The sequence below is a fragment of the Barbus barbus genome, assembly GCF_936440315.1.
Source record: "Barbus barbus genome assembly, chromosome: 11".
Taxonomy (NCBI): Eukaryota; Metazoa; Chordata; class Actinopteri; order Cypriniformes; family Cyprinidae; genus Barbus; species Barbus barbus.
The window spans coordinates 11,017,135-11,034,006 of record NC_136739.1 but is presented as its reverse complement, the minus strand read 5'-3'; the positions used below and the strand labels follow the sequence as shown (position 1 = coordinate 11,034,006).

Below are 16,872 nucleotides of genomic sequence, written 5' to 3'. Positions count from 1 at the left end.
TGGAACCTGTTTGTCGAGTGGTGTTCTTCTCGCCGAGAAGACCCCCGAAGATGTTCGATCTGTGTCGTGCTTTCTTTCTTGCAGCAAGGGTTGGAGCGTAGGCTGGCTCCCTCCACCCTCAAAGTTCATGCTGCCGCTATTTCCGCATGCCACGACCACATCGATGGTAAGTCCGTTGGTAAGCACGACCTGGTCGTTAGGTTCCTTAGGGGGGCGAGATGGTTAAATCCTCCTCGACCCCCCTCCTTACCCTCTTGGGACCTTGCTCTGGTGCTTCGAGCACTCCAGATTGCTCCCTTTGAGCCTTTGCAGTCAGCAGACTTAAAGATTCTGTCTATGAAGACTTTGTTGCTGGTTGCACTGGCCTCCATCAAGAGGGTAGGGGACCTGCAGGCATTTTCGGTCGACGAATCGTGCCTAGAGTTTGGGCCGGGTGACGGCCACGTGGTACTGAGACCCCGGCTTGGCTATGTGCCCAAGGTTCCTACCACTCCCTTCAGGGACCAGGTAGTGAGCCTGCAAGCGCTGCCCCCGGAGGAGGCAGACCCAGCCCTGGCTTTGCTCTGTCCAGTTCGTGCTTTGCGACTGTACGTAGACAGAACTCGAAGCCTCAGGACCTCAGACCAGCTCTTTGTCTGTTACGGAGGCCAGCAGAAGGGAAAGGCTGTCTCCAAGCAGAGGATGGCCCACTGGGTAGTGGACGCCATCGCCTTGGCTTACCAAGCACAAGGCGTGCCCTGCCCGCTCAGGTTGCATGCCCACTCTACGAGAGGCGTAGCATCCTCCTGGGTGCTGGCTCGTGGCGCCTCGCTGACAGATGTTTATAGAGCTGCGGGCTGGGCGACACCTAACACGTTCGCTAGATTCTATAGCCTTCGCGTCGAGCCGGTCTCCTCCCGTGTTCTCACCTCAGGTCAGAGGCACGGAGAAGTCCCAGCTTAGTGTCGGCTTGCTGCGTTACATGCGCTTATTGCTCCAGAGAGTCCCTACAAGGCAGACCCTGTTGAGTCCTCCGATCACCCTTCGGCAGCCAGACGTGGCGGAGCGTTGGCGCCAGGCCTTTACTCCATTGTATCCTTGAGAACTGGATTTAGGCTGGGTTCCATACGTGTGACCCTACGGGGATCCCATGTGTATTATTCCACGAGTTGCTCCTAAACGAAGCCCGTGTCTTTCCCTCTGGGAGAACCCACCTCTCGTCGGGTTGGAGTCACCCCAGTATTCCATGTGTAGTACAATCCTACGGGGTTGGTCCATATGTACTCTCCACATAACTCCTTCGGGGAAGGATGTGGTTCCGCAGCGGTCCTTTCCAAGGAAAGGGTACGCTTTCCCAGTGTTATTCATTAGTCTCACTGAATGGGTTTGGTGAACAGCAGTGATCGACACTCTCTGTGTTGGCCCTGGCCCACCGTCCTTAAGCAAGGGGGTTCAGGAGGCTTGCTACAGAGCGCTGGAAGGGGGCAGCTCCTGTGGCGCTTTGGTAGGGATTCCTATTCGTCGGTCAGTCCGATGTACGTCGAACGTGACCGACTGAATGGGAACGTCTCGGTTACATAGGTAACCCTCGTTCCCTGAAGGAGGGAACGGAGACGTACGTCCCGTCGCCACAGTCGCTGGACCCCGCTGATGCTGCCGCCTTACCTGTTCGGCTCCTCAGCGAAAACCTAAAGATGCAACGCACCTGCTGCTCATTATATACCCGCGCTGCGAGGTGAGCAGCTGCTGCATATGATTGCATGGCAATGTGCATTGGCTCGTTTTAGTTACACTCGAAGCAGATTGGCCTCTCTAGCGAGATTCCTATTCGTCGGTCAGTCCGACGTACGTCTCCGTTCCCTCCTTCAGGGAACGAGGGTTACCTATGTAACCGAGACGTTTTATTAACTAAACACTAACACAAACTAGTCTAATAAACAAACAAGCAACCATACAATCACTCATACATGGGAAAGGGCAAATGAGAGTTTATGGATGAAACCATCAGGAAACCAGAGAATGAAGCTATGAAAAGAGTCAGTTAACCACCTGAGTAAAACCATCAGCGCCGTTTATGACGCGGTCAATATCTTATACTAAACCTCTGATTCATTTATTTAAATGTACGATACTTGCATTGCCTTCGTTGATTAATGTCCGGATGCAGTTTTGGACTCGCGATCACGTTCTTCCGGGTTGAAGATTGATAAGTTCCAAAGATGTTCTGACTCGATGGTGATTGGGAGTTTCTTCCCAGGTTGAAAGTGGAAAAGAGTTAAGAAAGAGATCTGACGAGATCCGAGGATCTTTGGTTGGATGGAAAGTCAAGGCCGCAAGGCCTGGCGCAAAAACCTAAGGGTCCAAAAGAGTTCTAGCTCACATCCTCATCTTCTAAAAGTCTAAAAGATCCGCAGACCACGGAGCGTCACTGATGTGAGAGCTTTATCTGCTATAGAGGTCACACCTCTGGGGTGTCAAAGAGCCAAAGGTGTCTTGAACTTTTGGAGGGAAAGTTTACGGCTCTTTGTCTCTGAACATGGTAATTTGCATAGGTAATTAGCCTGGGGTTAATGCACAAACTACTAGAGATGCTTAGGACACTAATATGTTGCATAGGTATCAACATGTAATATTCACTCTCAATTAGATCATCTGAAGACAAATTGATAGGGACCAAACATGGTATAAGTGAGGTGATATTAACTAGTGATCTATCATAAACATGCATAAAACAGTATGCAATACACAAGAACATATACAAGAACAGTAATAAAATACACAATCACCTGAAGATATGTGTGTTAATTCAAAGAAAGGTTTTTCTATTAATTAATTAGAGTCAATTTTTATGGCATAATGTCTCTTTCCTAAGGGTGTTGCCCTGACCACATTCCTTTGAGCAACAAAACTGGTGTTATCAGATTGGTTGCCATGGAACCGGGGCCTGGAGTCATCCACAGACATACGGGCACCCAGTATGTGTATTGGGTGAGGGGTCTGTGATTATTTGTTAATCTAATAACTAACTGATTTGTTAAATCAAATGCAAAATTGTGTCTGATTGGTCCAAATGCTACAATCTGTCCTCTTTGAACCTATTTGGGGTCTTAGAAAGGCTCACTGGGCCTCCATTCAAACCTCTGATAGTTTTCTGACTTTTAAGAAGGTGCTGTGGATGGCTTTAGCATCCCTCAAACATATCTGAGATTTACAGATTTGTTTTTTTTTTGTGTGTGTTCCTAAGGTTACTTCCAGTTCTTTCAGCTCTCAAGTAGTGAAATTGCAGTCTTTTTTCCTCCACCTTTTGGGTCATCTGAGGATAAATGATTGGTCAGGCATTGTCTAATGAGGATGAGGAGATTTACATTGCCCGCTCAAGTCAGTGATTGTGGCTATGAAACAAAGGATGTCACACTGGGTAATGACTGTGATTTCTCTAGTTTCTCTATGGTGAATTGTTTGATTTTTTTTTTTTTTTTTATGCAGAGCACACTCTACCTTGAGTGTGGCATCATCTCTGGTGTTATCTAAAGGGGCATCTTTACAATATATTTAGTTTGCAGCAGGAGAGGCCTCTCTGAACACATTTAGCAAGTTTTATATCTGGATATGGATTTAACTCCAGGCTTGAACAGTGGTCAATCATATCTAGTGTCATATCTAGTCTGTATGGAGGCATGGGCTAGTTGAATAACTGTTGCTCATAGCATTGCATGGATCAACAGCTCTTCAAGATATTTGATTTTAAAATCCCCAGTTGAGTAAGCTAGAATCAACAAATGGCATTGACATCTTGCACATTACATTCAGTATTTTTGTTATCCAGTCACTATTTGTGACCCTGGATTTGAATAAATAAGCTTTCCATTGATGCATGGTTTGTTAGGATCTGGCAATATTTGGCCGAGATACAACTATTTGAAAATCTGGAATGTGAGGGTGCAAAAAAATCTAAATATTGAGAAAATCGCCTTTAAAATTGTCCAAATGAAGTTCTTAGCTATGCATATTACTAATCAAAAATGAAGTTTTTATATATTTACGGTAATACATTTACAAAATATCTTCATGGAACATGATCTTCAGTTAATATCCTAATGATTTTCGGCATAAAAGAAAAATTTATAATTTTGACCCATATAGAATTTTTGGCTATTGCTACAAATATACCCCAGCGACTTAAGACTGGTTTTGTGGTCCAGGGTCACATCTTTGTTTTTCAGTATAGGTACTGTACAGGTCATTATGCCTATACTGACAATATATAATGCCATACTTCTTGTTCTTGAGTACCATTTATATTTGAAGAGTTCAGATGCAAAAGCCAAAAAGCCTTTTGAAATTTTCTTTTAAAATTTTCATTTTTCTCAGGCTCCTAGTTTATGTTCAGTTGTTTAACTTTAACCCTTTAGGTGCCAGGGATTTTTGGAAAAAAATGCTGGATTTTGAAATCAAGATTTCAAAAGCTTGTGGCTTGAAAGGTCTTAAAGATAGAGATCTACTGTAAATTAGAAAAATGTTGGTCATGACCGAAAGTTTATGTGGGGTGTAAATATACTAATCTAATTAGCATTTTATGATGTCATCAGGGGGTGGCCCTCTTGAATTTCATAATATTCAGGAAATAGTAGATATTGAATTGATGTTTGATTTTTTTTTTTTCTCCTCATTCCAAATGATCAGAAAAGAGGAACCCAAAAATAAAACAGGAGAAAGTACTAAATTATTACTATATTACTATACTATATAGTAGTAAAACGACTGTGAACAGTAGCCTACTTTTTGATCAGTTCATCAGTAATATTCAGGGCAATGTGTTGAAATGATCACTTGTTTGTGCTTTGTGAACGATCGCGCCTTGCCATGTACCGGCAGAAGCGCGATCATTAGACGGCTGATCAGACGTCATTTCCAAAAGGCAAATATTCCCCTTCAGAGTCCGAATCGGTGAATGACATTTGCAACACATCCTCACAGTACAACATTTTATTAGCCATTTGGCGATTTTCTCTCACAAATCTCACAATTTACTCTATGAACTGAACTGCTTCTGCATCAATGACACGATAGCTTACTTGCTCTGCTATCTCCTCAACAATTTTGGTCTAGAATCGAAGTAGGCTACTACATGTCTGCCATCTAGTAGAAGGGAATACAAATGAGATATTACACCATATTAGGAACTACAGCCTATTTCATGAAGCATGACGTCTTGTTGCAATTCTGCAACTTTGGCGCTTAGATTTCAATGAAAAGAACATATTTATTGCCATTAAAGTGAAATTACTGAACCTATACATATGATCCTGATAAAACTGCTAATTTTAGAAGAAAATTTCAAATGGTACTTAGAGGCTTTTGCATCTGATCTCTTCATTTCTTTCCATATACGTTTCTGTGTACAATTTATTTATTTATTTTTTTTGGTCAGACTTTAATTCTCACTATTAGCTATTATTAACTATAAGCCTCAATATACTCCTAATGTGCTGCTTACTAATAGTTAGTAAGATAGTTGTTAAGTTTAGGTATTGGGTTAAGGAATCTAAAATATGTTCATGCAGAATAAGGCATCAATGTGTGCTTTATAAGAACTAATAAGCAGCCAATATGCATGCTAATAAGCAACTAGTTAATAGTGAGGACTGGTCCTTAAAATGAAGTGTTACCTTTTTTTAACAGCAGAGGGCAACATCAGTACATGTTGAAACTCAGCTACCAGTACATGTTCATCTTTTTAGTTTATATAAATACAAAGCATGAATATGTAGACTTTTATGTTAAAAATGTCTAAATGGTGTTTTTTGTTTGCTTGTTGTTGTTTTTGGGGGGTGTAAAGGGGGTAAATAATGTTATTCTCAGATAACCTTATTCTCCGAAAGTACCCTATAGGAGAAATAAAAGTACACATAGATTAGACTGAGGACATAGGCCAGGACTTAACCTCAGCTGAGCCATATGCCAGAGCACTGCCCACAAGACTATCATTTCCAGGTGGACAAACACCACTCAGAATACCGGACTACCGGACTACCAGACTATCCGTTTGGAATTGGGAATTTCTGCAGGTCTGTCAGTTTCACTATGGATGCAATACCACAGTTAAGATCAATTAACGTTGCTTAATTCCAATTTTTCCCTCACATGCTCATCTGACCTTCATTTTCTAATTTCTGAAATATTAGTTTTGTAGTTAAGAAAAAAAAAAAGAATATGTTAATTATTACGTTTTTTTTTTTTCTTCTTTTTTAGGAAGTGATCTCTGGAGCCTGCATGAAATCACACCAGTTCAATTGCCTTCCTTCTGTGTAGCAGAATGATTATAGTATTTCCTAGTGTGTTAATTTGCCATTTTGTTTTATTATTTTACTCTTCGAGTTCAAGGGTGGGCATTAAATGAGCACGTGGATATGGTGTAAGAAGATGTGAGCAACATCAATGACCAATGCTGGCCAGTGCTGTGTTGCTTGGGGCCAAAATATACAGTATGGAACAGTAGAACAGCAGAGACAGCTGGAACAAAGGTTTGTTTGTAATTTGATCCATAATTGGTTTGAAATCCCCCACATTTTTTTTTCTCCCACATCTTCCTTATATATATATATATATATATATATATATATATATATATCTTTTTATATATCTTTTTATCTGTGTTTACATGAGTTTATTCTCTGACCAGACAGAAATTAAAGGCTTGATGAATATGTACACTTCAAGAAAACTGTCACAAACTCGGCCTCTGTGGCCCTCCCTGAACACCACCGGAGGGCACCATCACAGGAATATTAACCCAACTGCATTTCCCACAATGCTCTGTACCTGACACTGATTGTGGCACAGGTGTTTCCCATCACTGTTACCCCATATAAGCTGCAATCTCCAACAACACACTGCGAAGTCTTGTATTGCCCTGGCTACAATACTGAGCGGTTAGCCCATGTTTATTGATTTCCCGGTTACTTCCTTGGACTGTTTATCCGACTCTGTGATTCTCTGCTACCTGCCTTTGTGACCTGGGGGCTGTTCCATAAAAGACGCTAAGAAAAGCGGGGATTAAAGTCCAAAACCTGACTTGAAATAACCTAACAAATCAATCGGGACTAAATCGGTTTCATAAACCACAATTCAAGTTCACGCAATCTGACTAATGCTATCCAGGTTCAGTGAGTCAGGATAATGTGAAGTACACGCTTATTCTGAAGCAGCCCTTAATGTCGATCATGGATCAAATCGATCCTCCATAGCAAACAGCGAATATTTGTGCTGTTTACTGCATTTGAAACATTGTGTTTTCCTCAGTGCATAACTGATACGTCACAGGTATATTTTTTACATCTGTAAATGTCAGAAAGCCATGCAAATATATCCATTTAGCTGTCAGGAGTGGGCGAGGCTTATGCAAGAGAACGAGCGCTGCGGTGCGCATGCGCGCTACACAGACAGAGCAGAATAGAATACTAGCGCAAGAATTCTGAATAAAATATACATTCTGCTAAAATATTTGTTGTTGGACATTAAATGTGACAGAATTTTAATTTCCTACATATAAGTGTATTTTTATGATAGCAGCAACTGTTAATCACTAGCTCAAATGAGTTAAAGGGGAAGTCATGGCCTAATGGTTAGAGAGTTGGACTCGTAATCCAAAGGTTGCGGGTTCGAGTCTCGGGCCGGCAGGGATTGTAGGTCGGGGGAGTGAATGTCCAGCGCTCTCTCCACCCTCAATACCACGACTGAAGTGCCCTTTAGCAAGGCACCGAACCCCCAACTGCTCCCCGGGCGCCGCAGCATAAATGGCTGCCCACTGCTCCGGGTGTGTGTTCACGGTGTGTGTGTGTTCACTGCTGTGTGTGTGCACGTTGGATGGGTTAAATGCAGAGCACGAATTCCGAGTATGGGTCACCATACTTGGCAGTATGTCACTTCACTTAAATGTGTGTTCTTCTTATCAGTTAAAATGTACTCTGATTTCTATTATAAATTTACATTTTTAATTCAGTGATTTTAACTTTTGATTGTGTTTTTATGCTTTAATGCTTTAAAGAGACATTTTAGATTGTAATGTTTTAATGTTCTAATAACCATAAAAGGTACAGCTGTCATAAATTCAGAGAGAAAGCCTGCATGGCTAGAAACTTCTGATCAACTGCATGCACAAGTAGCCACAATGTTAAAGAGTCATTCGCCTACATTTTGGGCACAATACATTAAATACAGTTGGTTGTAGCCTATTTTTTATTTATTTGATTATTTAAGGTGTATTTTCTGTATACTTTTATTTTTGGACCGATAATAAATTAAACTGACTGTATGTGAGAGAGTCAGTGGTAATATCGATGCGTTCCTATTGGTCAGTGTTAGAGGAGCTCAGCTTAGCCTGACAGTTAGCCTGCTCCGGACCAGGTTAGTTTGCCAGCATAAGTTGCCGGGGTAACTGAGTTTGAACTTTTTTTAAGTTTGATTTATGAAACCGAATCTACCAAAAATAAGCCTGACTAACCGAAATAAGCCTGGCTTATACTCTAATCTTGGTTTATGGAACAGCCCCCTGGTCTCTGGACTCTTGTTTACTTCCTCTGTCTGCCGCCTGCCTCGACTCTGGCCTGGATATCGTTTATGGATTCTGATTTATCTCTGACACCCCTGTTGCTGTTTAATGATCTCTGCCTGTTTGACCCTGTCTTATCAATAAAGCTGCAAATGGATCCCTCTACCTCAGACCCCTCATTACAAAAACACTTGAAAAATAATAATCATTGTGCAACTGTGTGATAAACGTGCATTTTAAATTGTAATTTACAGTATAGCTGAATATGTAATCAATGAAAGATTCTTCCATCATTCTAATGTTGTGCCATAATGAATGTATTACCTTCATAGATTTAATTGTTTTAAGTGCAATTGACCTTAGTTTGGTGAAATATGTATAACTGACTGGGAATCATAAATTGAAATAATTTGAAATGACACAGCATAACGAAAATATGAATAGTAAAAGTACAATTAAATGAAAAAAAACAAAACGGTATTTGAAGTGTAAGCAACATTTGGTGTCCATTTTGATAAACTGTAGGAGAGCATGAACAGTGAAGAGTGTGGAAGACAGGAGGAAGAAAAGGATAAGTTGATGTCTGGGGCAGGGTGAGAAAGAGACAGAATAGTGGGGGGTGTGATTGACTGGAACTGGCACAGACAGTGATGGATGCCTGAGGTATGTGACATGCATTTATGTGAGACGCCACCAATAACCTGATAAGGAAGCTCCTCACCATGCTGCTCCTGACAGCTGATCATGACTTCCTGTGTGCTGAAAGGCAGCAAGTCAAGATTCTGTCCTCGCTGAAAGAAAAGAGGCTATTGTCTGGGTTTTCCAGCTCCTCCTGAACGATAAAGTGCACTTCTCTGACTGCACTGCTACACGTTTATTATATATATATATATATATATATATATATATATATACAGTTTTGTCCAAATGTTCTGATTCAGTACAAATTAAGTTCTATAAATAGTATTTAATGACATGGAAAATTATTTAAAATTCTCAGTTTTAGGAGCCATAATTTAAAAAGTGAAAATTAAATTTAGCTATAGTGAAAATTATATTTATTGAATCTCAGATTTATTATAAATAGTTTGACTAATGAAGCAGCAGTTCTATTCATGAATTCAGTGATTATTCCTCATATCACATATTGTATGACTACCTGGACACAAACATGTAGGTTTGTAGCTTTTCTTTAACCAGTTGAAATTATTTATAAACAAACTCCTAAGGTTTTAGATTAACCAAGTTGTATATTTTAAGTTGGGAACATTTGATTCAATTTGCTGATTTAGTACTTATTTTTAAGGTCTTAAATGGTTTTGTCCACATGTTTTAAAGGATTACATTGCTCAAAGAACAGGACGGTGTACACGTGCTGGTATTAGAGGTGATTGTAATATGCCATTAAGAAGAACTACCTTTGATCAGTTATCTTTTGCTTTTAGAGGAGCACATGAGTGGAATAGACTCCTTGTAGAGCTGAAAGAATTAAAACATTTAAAAGGACACTGTGGTTTCTCGATAAAGCTGAGAATATGTTATTGACCCATCAAAATTGTGATCATTTACAGTGATCTATTGATATGGCAGTATGTCATAGTTCATATTGTCTCCCTGTTTTTATATTTCCTCCCTGCCCTTAATTTTGAGTATTAATATTCTTTGTTTATATTCTCTTTGTGTCCTTAACATCAACCTGCCAAGGGACTACGGATGAAAATTAGCCAGTTTTGGACATTTTGCTTTTAGTTATGTACTATCATGTTGCATTGTCCCTGATTAAATAAATAAATGAAAATGAAATGAAATGAAAATCATTTGTTCCTCCGGATTTATTGATTAAAAATTGAGGGATGATTCAGAACACCTTTGTGACGTTGTGCCAAAAATAGTGATGATAGAACCTAACTTTTATTAAACCCAGTTTTACCCAGTTCTCTTTTATGATGTGAATCATCCTGGATATAATGTGGTGTTGTTTTTAAAGCACATTGTTTCCCTCTGGACTAGAGATTTCATGATGTTAGAAAACTCAGTGTGATTTCAAAAGTGTTAGGACAATAAACTACTGTACATCTTACCTCTCCCAGTTCACACCACTGTGTACAAAAATAACATTATGAAAAGTCATTCTTAATAAAATTAGTATAATACAGCATCATGTTCTCCAACATCCATCTTCTTTAATTCCCTAGGACAGTACACTTATTTTAATATCATTCTTCTAAAATTGTCTCTATTTCTGGAGGCTGAGGTCCAGTTGGAACACTGATATCTTGAGTCCTCTACAAATATGCAGTTCTCCTTTTGGCATGTGAGTCTACCATCTACAGCAGACAGACCGCTTGTAACTCTCGACTGAGTGTGTCTGTGTCTGTGTTGTACACCCCATACTGCCCGAAGCTTTGAATTAATGCATACACATCAAGCTGTACAGTGTTATGGATTTATGGCTGGCCAAGTATGTATGTGATGATGATCTTCATTGTGTTTTCAAAAATGGTTTACTTAATTAAGAACTCAAACAATACAATACAATTCTCAAACATCCCAAAACCCACCTAAAGAGGAATAACTACTGAATGTTCTGTTCGTTTGAACAGGGTAAAACTGAGATTGCTTTAAGACAGAAAAGTTTTTTACACATCTTTTTCAAAGACATCCCTAGTAAAAAAAAGTAATATATTTAAAATACATTTCATTCTAAGTATAGTTCAAATCTATTAGCATTTTTACTGACAGATAACAAGATATAAAAAAAAATATATTTAAACTTTACTTGGCATATTACTTGTGCACAATGCACTTTTCTTTATATTAAGTCTAAAATGTGTTTTAAAGTCACTTTTGATGAGGATTGTATGATTTTTTGAAAATAATATCAGACTTTAAATGCTAAATATTTTAAGTTTATCTGAAGTATATGTAACCAGGTCTTAGAACGAAGTCTTAGCATAATAATCCCTTTCTTAAAGTTAATTGAGTCTTGAGATAAATGTTTAAGTTAATTAATCAAAGTACATTTTTTTATGTATAAAGAGAAAAAATAGTTAAGTGATGACAATGAATAAATATGTGTTTGTTAAAAAGGTTGGTTTAGAAAAAAACGCCATCTACAATAAGTGATAAAATGCATAAAAAGAAAGGAAAAAAAAGCGATTTTCCCCCCCGAAAAATTGTTCGCACTACAATTCCCATGCTCCTTTTGTGAGGAGCTAACCAATCACTGAGCTCCAAAGCTTCAGGCAATCGAGCTCCGCCTTCACTTCCTGTTAGCTACTTCCTGACCAAAAGACTTCATGGCTGTTTCGTTCCTAGCTGAATTCCGAATTAATTACCGTCCTTAGGGTAAGGAACATAAATATCCCCTCCAACAGGATTCCATTAATTAATGAGGATGTTAAACATATGATGACGGTTATATTGTCATGTTTACACTCTATAGAGAGCGCGATCAGCAGACGGCTGCCGCTGATCAGACAGCCAATCTAGAGAGACCCACTCATTGACTCAACGGTGAGTGGAAAAAAAAATAAAAATAAAGGAAATAAAAATAAAAAAACAACTCTGAGACCTGTTAGGTTACTTGTAAAGGAACTAATTATGCTGGAAATGGTAACAGTTGATAAGCTGCCGTTTAGAAAGGCTGTTAACGGCTGTAATAGCTACTCAGTGCTGTATCACAATGCTAATGTTGCTAATGTGGGCCTAGCTACCCTGCTAGCTTGGGTGCTTAGTGCTACATGCACTCTTATCCTTGTAAAAATGGATTTATTTTCAGTTGAGTTTACAAAAGATGCTATTTTCTATATCAGTATGTTTACTATGTGTGTAAACGGAAAGAAAGTGTTACAGCATATGTATGTGAATTTCTTGTCAGTGATTTAAGAGGTCAATATTTAGTGCATTCCCTCATTGTTACCGGTGCAGGGAGGGATGATAAAGCACGCTTAGCCTTTCTAGCACCTCCTAGATCTCTATGAATGTTCTTGCATTATTTGTTTTGCACAAATTGTAGTTCTCATTTGTATTGCATTTGTATTGTGAGTTTGTTACTACTTTGAATAGCAATAACTATTAATACTTGAAATTGGTTTTGTTTAAAATGAATGAACATGGATGTAAAAGCACTTTAGGATATATTTATAGTTCACTACTATAAACACTCGGATCTGATACTTGATATATTATGGTCGTACGACTGAACCTTCTTGAGAACATGATTTGAACCAGTTGATATAAAGTGGAATGTTATTGATTGGTGATAATGCATGAGATAGACAGAATATGAATGTAATGAGCTTTTGGATTTCTTCTGGCCAACCCATAGGTCAGGTTTTTTTGCCAGATTCATTCCAGTGATGCACATGGATCGGAAGTCACGCCCGACCTGGAGCTGAAGCCTTTCGGTTGGATTTGAATTGGATGTTCACACCCTGAACCCCCGAAAGATTCCCAGTGTACGTTGGGTGGCGAGCCACGGACCCACGAGCAAAAGTCTATGCGCAGTCTCACTTTCCCTTCTTCACGGATTGTGTGGTAGGATCCACGAGCACTGGCATACTGATACCGGAACAGATACTGGTACCGTCATGACACTGATTTAACCAAAAGAAAAAGGGCCCCAACGAGCAATAAGACTATTTTTGGAACTGGGTTTATTTCTTTTGTTTTAAGGGAACCTTATGCCGGCTTTATTATTTTCTTACTTCTTTGTATACATTCTCTGAACTAAATTGTTACACTGTTTTTTATTGTTCCTGTTGTTAAACAAAGAGTGATCACAACAACTCAAGTTACTGTCTTCCGTCTTTATTGATGTCAAACCACTGGCTCTTAACGACTTAGTATCTTCTGTTACTGGTCCAAATACTGCTAAAGATAACTATTTACCTGTTACTCTGTTATTATATTGTAAATAGGGTTACATATACTTGAAATAATTCCACTTCAGCACAATAAAATATACTAAGTATATCTTTAATTATACTTCAGCACTACTTCCTTACAATTAAAGTGCTTCAAGTACAAAATTTGTTGTTCCAATTTAGCAGACTTTAAGTATACCAGTTTTTAGTATACTAAAAGTACAATTGCAGGACATTTTATTGAGTACATAAATATAAAAAATGTATTTGTACTATACTTAGCATGAAATAAATGTATTTCAAATACATTTATTTTTCACTAGGGATACCATTCTAAGTCTGACGTTCACTTTGAATGAGCCACACAATGAAAATGTTTCTTCAAGAGAAGTTATTTTTATTCCATATCTGTGTCTATATCCCTTCTCCCTCATACATGTTTTGAGTTTTTCAAGTTTTTATGCTACTTCATCTTTTGACCAATGAATTTACATCACTTTGACAGTCATTTTTTTAAATAATGGATAAGTACAGAGATAATTGTGAAAAAAAATCAGATACTAAAGAGAGACCTTAGTGCACTATGTGTCCAAAATTTGATTTATTGCCCCCTCTTAAAAATTCCATCCCCCCACCCCTTCCTCCTGTTCGGAAACTTTTTTGTACACCCCACCCATCTAAGTGGCCATCTGTTTCATCCACCTCAGTGATCTTAAGGAATTTATGACTGAATGTGTTTTTGTGTGGGGGATCGTTGTTATGTGTTTTTAAACTTTAAATGGTGAAATTGTGTTTAATGGGATAAAAGGTAGTTTTTATTAAAGTGTTTTCACACACATATCAAGAAAAAACATCAAACATACACGTAAAACGATCAACGACTGTTTTATCCCTGCAAGTCAAGTTGTTAAAACAATTTTAGGAAAAGTTTAACAAAAGAGTTTGTTAAAAGTTAGAAAATAAAACAAAAAAGCATCTGAGGTTAGTTAAAACAATAAGATACATGTCAAAATGTACGTTGTAGTCTAACATCACAAGTTAAATAATATAGAGCTGACTTATCTTACCGTGGCGTGAAATAAAAAATATCAGACCGTTAAGTAAGAGCATAAGACACTTGTCGAAATCTATCTTGTGATCTATCATTAGCTACATTGACAGAAGTTAAACAAAAATAAAAAAGAACCAAACATCTAGCGGTGATGCTCTCACGGCTATGTCAAACTCAGAATGAGGTTACGAGCGCTGCGACCAAGCCTACTGCCAGGCCCCTAACACGGGTGGAGAGACCAACGCGAAGACTTAAATGTTAAAAGAATCAAATGTTGAAATTAAGAATCTTAATTAATGGAAACGATTCAGCATTCATCCTAAAGCTTTTCACTTTTAAATTAGGTTACACAACTTCTTTTTAACAATCATATCTCCTAAGTTGCAGGAAAATGTTTAGTTTGTTTTGTTTTATTCATTTTATTTAGTTAATCGTACGTAATTCCTTTATTTACTCTTTTACTTTTGTCAAGCTTAAGACTTCTGCAGTGCTATATAACCCAGACTTTTTTCACTTTAAAAATAGGTTAGCCTGATTTTCTTCTAAATATTCACATCTAACCCGCAGGAAAATGTTGTTTTATTTTAGTTTAGTTTAGTTATTCCAACCCAAAACTTTAGTTATTTAAACCCAACGTCGCCTAGACGTCATAATGGTAACGTCCACACAACGTCAGATTCTAACATCACTTGACGTTGATCTTCAGTTGTTTTTAGGTTGTGGCATTAACTAACCAAAATCCAACGTCGAGCCAACGTCTCAAGCCAACGTCACATTGACGTCAAATACTGATATATAGTCGTCAGGTATGGCAACCAAAACCCAACGTCTCCTAGATGTCATAATGGTAATGTCCACACAACGTCAAATTATAACACAATTTGACCTTGATCTATAGTTAGTATTAGGTTGTGGCATTAACTAACCCAAATCCAACGTCGAGCCAATGTCTCAAACCAACGTCACATTGACGTCAAATACTGATATATAGTCGTCAGGTATGGCAACCAAAACCCAACGTCTCCTAGACGTCATAATGGTAACATCCACACAACGTCAAATTATAACATCATTTGAGGTTTATCTTTAGTTAGGTTGTGGCATTAACTAACCAATATTCAACGTCTCAAGCCAATGTCACATTGACGTCAAATACTGATATTTAGTCGTCAGGTATAGCAACCAAAACCCAACAACTCCTAGACCTCGTAATGGTAATGCCCACTCAATGTCAAACTCTAACATCATTAGACGTTGGTCTTTTGTTAGTTTTAGGTATTAACTAGGTATTAACTAACTAAAATCCAAAGTCGAGTCAACGTCTCAAGCCAACGTCATATTCATGTCAGTTACTGACATTCAGTTGTTAGGTATGGCGACCAAAACCCAACGTCTCGTAGATGTTATAATGGTAATGTCCACACAACGTCAAATTCTTACATCATTAGACGTTGATCTCTTGTTAGTTTTAGGTTGTGGCATTAACAAATCAAAATCCAAAGTCGAGCCAATGTCTTAAGCCGATGTCATATTGATGTCAAATACTGATATAGTCATGAGGTAAAAAAAACAACAACAATTTTCACAAGATAACTGTACATTTAATGCTGTTTTTACAGCATTTTTCTGTTATTTTAAATTATTAGCAAAATTCTTTAGAACAACTTCTATAAATTAACAACTGTTATTTTAAGTAGCTATAATGTTATTAATCACAAATTATAGTAGTTCTCATTTTTTAAGACAAATGGAAAAAGGAAAATGGAAAATGGTTGTATTATTTATACTGTATTTTTTCTGTTGTCTTAAATTGCATATAAATTCATGTAAATTCACACAAATAATCTGTAATTTGTAGCTCATTAAAGGTTTATGTCCATACTAGCTTTTTAGCATTTTTCTTTGTAATTTTAAAGCACATCATATCAGTTTTATATTTAGGTGTTTTTACATCTAAACTCTGCAATTCTGAACACAAATATAGCTGACTTATTTCATTACATTAAAATATGCATAGTCTGTTATTTAAAGCTGCACTACTCTCCATGTTGAAACTTTTAGGCCTCTGCTCACACACCAGCAGATCCAAATTGCTTTGCAATGGAAATGTGAACAGAGAAAAGTATGCATAATCTTTAAAAGCTCAAACTCTCAAAAACAAACAAACAAAAAAAAACATTGACTTCACAAACACGTCATACAGCCATCGTAAAATATTGGTATGTTATCTGATCAGAGTATGCATTTGTGTGAGAGAAACCCTATACCTACTGAGAAATTTGAAATGAGAAAAAAACAGAGCATAGAGAAAAGGGTCTGAGAGGACTGGAATGCATACAGTACATTCCATACAATGTGTAGAAAACATACATTCAAATATGGAAAATTTAGAATCCTCAATTTGTCAAAGGTGCATGTCTGCT

The 16,872-nt window shown here is 38.0% G+C and overlaps 1 long non-coding RNA gene across 1 annotated transcript; it reads left to right on the top strand.

Annotated features, from left to right (window-relative positions):
- Positions 1-11,788: 11,788 nt before the first annotated feature.
- LOC306876939 lies at positions 11,789-16,602 on the top strand. Its single transcript, XR_013784859.1, has 3 exons — positions 11,789-11,878; positions 11,976-12,046; positions 12,861-16,602. It is a non-coding gene; the product is annotated as an uncharacterized lncRNA (long non-coding RNA).
- Positions 16,603-16,872: the final 270 nt, after the last annotated feature.